This window comes from Echinops telfairi, unplaced genomic scaffold (assembly GCF_000313985.2).
Source record: "Echinops telfairi isolate 266 unplaced genomic scaffold, ASM31398v2 ScPeMD7_2565;HRSCAF=3150, whole genome shotgun sequence".
Lineage (NCBI taxonomy): Eukaryota > Metazoa > Chordata > Mammalia > Afrosoricida > Tenrecidae > Echinops > Echinops telfairi.
Genome location: NW_022106463.1, coordinates 423153 through 429154, shown reverse-complemented (window position 1 = coordinate 429154; position 6002 = coordinate 423153). Strand labels below are relative to the sequence as shown.

Sequence of the window (6002 nt, the reverse complement as noted above, 5' to 3'; positions counted from 1 at the left end):
AAAAAAAAAAATAATGTCTCCTTGAATGAACACATAGTTCTTATTATTAATAATCTACATTTGTCTTTATATGACAAACATTAACTTTCCAAAATATCTCCTAGGTAAGCAAGTATCACAACAAAAACCCTAAGTGCACATCTCTTCTTATATAAGAAAATTTCTAATCATAGGTCAAAATTCAATATGTAAAAGGTCTTTGAGCCTCATTGTTGTTCCTGTTGATGTTAGGTGCATCGAGTAGGCTTTAACCCAGTGGCTCTCCACCTTCCTCGCGCTGCGACCCTTTCATACAGTTCATGTGGTGGTAACCTCCAACCATAACATTATTTTTGTTGCTACTTCATTACTGTAATTTTGCTACTGTTATGAATCGGGCAACCCCCGTAAAAGAGTCATTCGACCCCAAAGGGGTCGCAACCACAGGTTAAGAACCGCTGCTTTAACCTATAGTGACCCTTTGCACAACAGAAGGAAACACTACCCAGTCCTCTGGCATCCTCACAAACTGTTTTTATCCCTGAACCACCGATGCAGTCACTGTGTCGATCCATTCAGTTGAGGGGCTCCCTTGTTTTTGCTGCCACATTCTTGGTTTGTTGAGCATGGTAAATGTTTTCAATTCACTTGGATTTCAGCAAGCAAAGTTATTGATAAATGAACCTTCCTCCAATCCTGATGCTGCATACAGACAGCTTTACAGATTATTTGTTCACCATAAAGACTAAAATAAGTATGGAAATGGATAAAACCCGGACATGTACTTTACACTATCTGCTTTCAGCAATGCTATCTCTCATTCAGTGTTCTCATCTGAGTCCGGCATAAAATTTCTGGCAGTTCCCTGTCAGTGTAATGCTGCAGTCATTTTTGAATTATCTTCAGCAAAATTTTACTTGTGTGTGACATTAATGATATTGCTCAATAGTTCTGCACTCTGATGGGTCACCTTTCTCTAGAATGGGCACAAATATGGACCTCTTTATAGTCTTAGAAGCCCTATGGAGCAGTTCTCCTCTGTCCTCTAGGCTTGCTACGAGGCAGAACCAACTTGATAACAAGAAGCTTGACTTGTTTTTTTATTTTATGCTAATACTGGTAGTATAATTTGGGGAAACATAGCAACAAAGGTTGCAGAACAAAGAAAGTTATCAGTGTCAAATTACACATGTGGAAATAGCTGAATTAGAGAAGGCTTCGTTGTATAGATTCTCAGCGTAATATTAAAAACCATCAAAAATCTAATAATAAAAAACGATAGGTTAAAAGTATTTTAGTTATACTAAAAACAAAATTAACACAGAAATAACTAAGTGTTTTCATATTTTGGATTGCTGTGTGTTTAGAAGTCGCAAACAGAAATTCACAGGTGTGGCGTTGTGGAGAAACTGAAACCCTCGTCCATGCTGTGGCATGGGGAAAGCACATCGCCGTGGTGCAAAACCACTCAGCTGTCCCAAAAAGTTGGACAGAGCAACACCACCTGACCCAGTAACTCCAGTGCTAAGTATACACCCAGAAATGGAAAGAGGAACACAAAAACCCCAAAGATAGAAAGAATCCAACTGTCTATGAACAGATGAGAAGATAAACAGGGAGCTGAAATTCTGAAACATGCAGTGACATGTATAAACCTCACAAACCTAAGGCTGGGTGAAACATCCAAACACAAAAAGACAAGTATTGCTTGATCCTATATACATGAAATTTCTACAAAAGTCATCTACATAGAGACAGAAAATAACATATTAGCTGCTACGGGCTAATGAGAGGGGTTACAAGTAGTTTCTGCATGAGTACTGAATTTGGATTGATGAATACTTTTTAGAAATAAATGGGATAATTGCTGAAAAATCCCTGAGAATATAATTAGAATCACTGGGTTATACAGTTAAAAGTGGCTTAAGGGGCAATTATTTTTATTACAATGAAATAAATTTACGTTTACTATAAATCTAGTTACTGTCTCTGAATTGTACACCTAAAAATGGTTAAATTTGAAAATTTTATAACACATACACTTTACCATAATTAAGAAAACAAAAAACAAGCTACCATTTTTCTCACAAAATGGGGTGAAAAATGAAAAACTTCCCACACATAATAAAGAGGGATATACTATTAATGAATAATTAATTTTAAAATGGAAATGTCCCTATAATGAATTTACTCTCGTTAAAAGAGAAGTTATTGTCTTCCTTTTTTATGCTCTGGAACAAATGAAACAACATTAGAACTGTCTGATCTGAATGTGACAGAACTGCCCTGGAAACCATGTGGACCTGGTTCCTTTGGAGGTGTACTGATAAATAATGAGCCTTGGTGACACAGTGACTGGAGTGTTCAGTCACCAACCACAAGTCTGGCAGTTAGAATCCACCAGCCTCTCCTTAAGACAAAGCTGTGAGAGTCAGCTTCCATAAAGGTTACAATTTTGAATACACCATGGAGCAGTTCTACTCTATCCTATAGGTGTGCTGAGTTCAAAGAGACTCCTCGGTAGTTAGATTCCTCCATTTCTTATGTTAGAGTCAATTTAGATTAATTGTTTTCATAGAAAATTACTTTTAATCTGGGTTTTCAAAATGTTTATAAACGCCTATATGAAGTAGAGCCTTCTGATGAGCTTATTCAGCTTTCTCTATTGTGCTGCTTAAGCCTACTACCTTGCCATTCTTGTTTTATGTATTTGTGGTTTTATTTTAACCTTCTGTTAGTGATTACATACTGACTTAGCAGTTGTTGTTGTTAACAGGTGCAATCACTTGCTTCTGATACAGTGCTCCCACGTACATCAGAATGAAACGTTTCCTCTTCTGATCCCTTCGGTAGGGTTACTGTCATCATCTCACTACGGGCTGACCTTCTACTTTGACAAGCACTAGGGACTAGGCCCTATGGAAAACATGCCCCAAGCAGACAAGACAAAGGTTCACCATCCTTCAGTCTAAAGAGCATCCTAATGGTACTTCTTCCCAAGACAGATTTGTCCACTCTTTGACAGTCCACAGTGCATTCAATAGTCCGCCAATATGATAATACAGGAGTGAATTATTTTCTGGTCTTCCTTATTTATTGCCTAGTTTTCACATATAAATATATAATGTATCTGCAAATAACATGGGTTGGGTAAGGCTCATCTTAGTCCTCACGGTGACATCTTCAATTTTTAACACGTCAGAGGTCTTTTGCAGCAATGCAAAACCTGTTACTGGATTTCTTCACTGCTGCTTACATGGGTGTTGATTGTTAATCCAAATAAAATTAAAGTATGAACTATTTCAATATTTCTCTATCATTAATATTGTGCTTATTGGTCCAAGTTGTGAGGATTTTGTTGTATGTTGAGGTGTAATCTGTACCGAAGGCTGTAGAACTCAGTCTGCACCAGCAAGGTGTACCACAAAGGTTTTAATGCATCTTTCTCCAGTTCGAATGCTGTACTTTTCACATAGTTCAGACTTTTAGATTTGCTCAGCCTAGATTGAAAAAGTATGGTGAAAGGATACAAGCTGTGATGGACACTTTTCCTGATTTTAAACTATTTAGTGCACCCTGTTCTGTTCCACTAACTACCTCTTGGTCTGTATGTAGGTTCCAAAATTGTGTTCTACAATTCAAACTCTAAATGATGTTACCTATAATTTATTAGGATCTACACAGTTGAATATCACTGTGTCACATAAGTCACTAAAACACAAATAACTGTTTCTGGTATTCTCAGTGTAGGCCAAAATCCATCTGATAGCACCATGATATCCCTCATTCTACATCCTCTACCGAATCCAGCTTGAATTTCTGGCAGTCCACAATTCATGTACTGCTGCAAAAGTTTTTAATTAAAATTGTACTTACATGTGATATTAATGATATTACTTGATCATTTCCAGATTGTGTTGAATCACTTTTGGAGTAGATACAAATATGGATATGTTCTTCTTGTTGTAGATGAGTTCTTCCAACCTTGCATCTGTTTGTTGAAACACCTCGATTGGCTTTCTTAGCTTAGACTCATTTGCTAATGCCTTTAATGTAGCTCCGACTGCTTCATTCAATATTATTGGCTCTTAATCAAATGCTGCCTCCTGAAATGGGTGAATGTTGACCAATTCATTTTAGAACATTGTGTATTTGTATTCCATCTTCCTTTGAAGCTTCCTGAATCTTTTAATCAATAATTTAAGTCATGTCTTTTTGTTCCTGAAAAACCATGTGGGTTGTTCTCTTTTGGTTTTTAACTCCAGAACTTTGCATATTTCATTATCATACTTTACTTTTTCTTGGGCCATCCTTTTAAATCAGATCGTCGGTGCTTTTATTTCGTCATGTCTTTCTTTTACATACCGTATATACTCGTGTATAAGCCGAGGTTTTCAGCTTTTTTTTTTTTTTGCAGCTCTCGGTGTGTTTATTTGGTACAGGGACCAGGGAGGCAGGGAGGTTACCAACATAGCTGCATGTGGGAGTGTCCGAGGCTACTTCCCACTAGGCCTTCACTCCTGCTGGGTGGCCACACGAGCAGGTGGCCAAGGCACATGCCCTGGACACCTCCATTCCAATCATAGGAAAGTCATGACCGTTCCTTTCTTGCCAAATCTGCCAGGGCTCCACCAGGAAAAAGCGGATAATTATCTGGTCCTGGGCTAGGGCCAGCTCCTTGGCGAGGACTTCACAGAAGCGGGCGCTGTGGCCTCGGTTCTCCTCGGCCATGCCCACCACCGCTGATAGAGGACACGAGCAGCTGGGCGCAGGGGTCAGCGGAGCCGTTCACCGCCATGGCCAGGCCAGGGCGCACCGTGGTCACGTTCACATGTTCCTCAGGTTTGCCCAGGATGGCTGCGCTAGCGGCACAAAGCCGCTTCTCGAGCCCCGCGGGCAGGTTCGCGTCCAGCTCCACGAACAGCATGATGGCGGTCAGTGAGCCCGCACTTCCAGGCTCGGTTGTCCAGAGGGCTGAGAAATAATGGTTTTCAGCATCTTTAATGCCGTTTTTGTGGTAAAATTAGGTGCCTCGGCTGATATTCAGGTCGGCTTATACTTATACACAGTCACTGATACTCAATACATCAAAACTATTCTAAAGTTTCAATATGTTTTATTCTGCAGTTGGCCTCTGGCCTAGTTTCTGGCTGATGATAGTTTCTGGCTTCTCATTTCCACATGTGCAGTCAATTTGACTCTGGTATATTCCACCTGGTGATGTCCATTTGGAAAAGTCATTGCTCGTGTTGAAGAAAGAAAGGCCTCTCCAATGAATATGTTGTCTTGCAAAATTGTATCAAGCAAATTCTAGCATGATCATTTCTATCAATAAGTCTGAATTGTTTTCAACGATTGATTCTTTCTTTTGACTCATAAAGACTATACCGGACTAAGTAACTGTCCTTGTAGGACTCCGAGCCGATAAACTTTTAAAGGAGTGAAAAGTCTTACTTTCTCCTACAGAGTGGCTGGTGGGTTAAACTGCCAACCTTGTAATTAGCCGAACTCGTAACCCACTCTGCCACCAGGGCTCCTTAACCAATAGCAACAAGTAAACTCAGTCAATTTCCCGGATCACTATGAGTTAAGATCAACTTAATGGCAGTTATTTGGTGTCTTGATTTTAGAATTGTTTCTCAGGAGCCCTCATGGTACTGTTGGGTAAGCATGTTAAACCCCAAGGTCATAAATTTACACATTCAGCTAGCTGTTTTACTTCCTACTGTTTTATTTCAATTACCTGTAATGAACAATACACTCGATCTCATATTTGGTCCATTTTAGACTGAAGAAAACCTTTAATTCATTTATCTTTGACCATTAGTGGTTAGTAAATTTCATTTAATAGTCATATTTCTTTTTAAAAAAATCATTTTATTGGGGACTCATACAACTCTTACCACAATTCATACAGCCATCTATTATGACAAGCACATTTGTACATTTGTTGCCCTCATCATTCTCAAAACATTTGCTCTCCACTTAAACCCATGGCATAGCTACTAATTTCCCCCTCCCCC

The 6002-nt window shown here is 39.2% G+C and overlaps 1 protein-coding gene and 1 pseudogene across 1 annotated transcript in view; both read right to left on the bottom strand.

The window, feature by feature from the left end:
• Window positions 1–6002, bottom strand: part of ZMYM2 (zinc finger MYM-type containing 2) — a 71462-nt gene that overhangs the window by 42545 nt on the left and 22915 nt on the right. The gene's annotated exons all lie outside the window — the stretch shown is intronic.
• LOC101645362 lies at window positions 4560–4906 on the bottom strand (annotated as a pseudogene).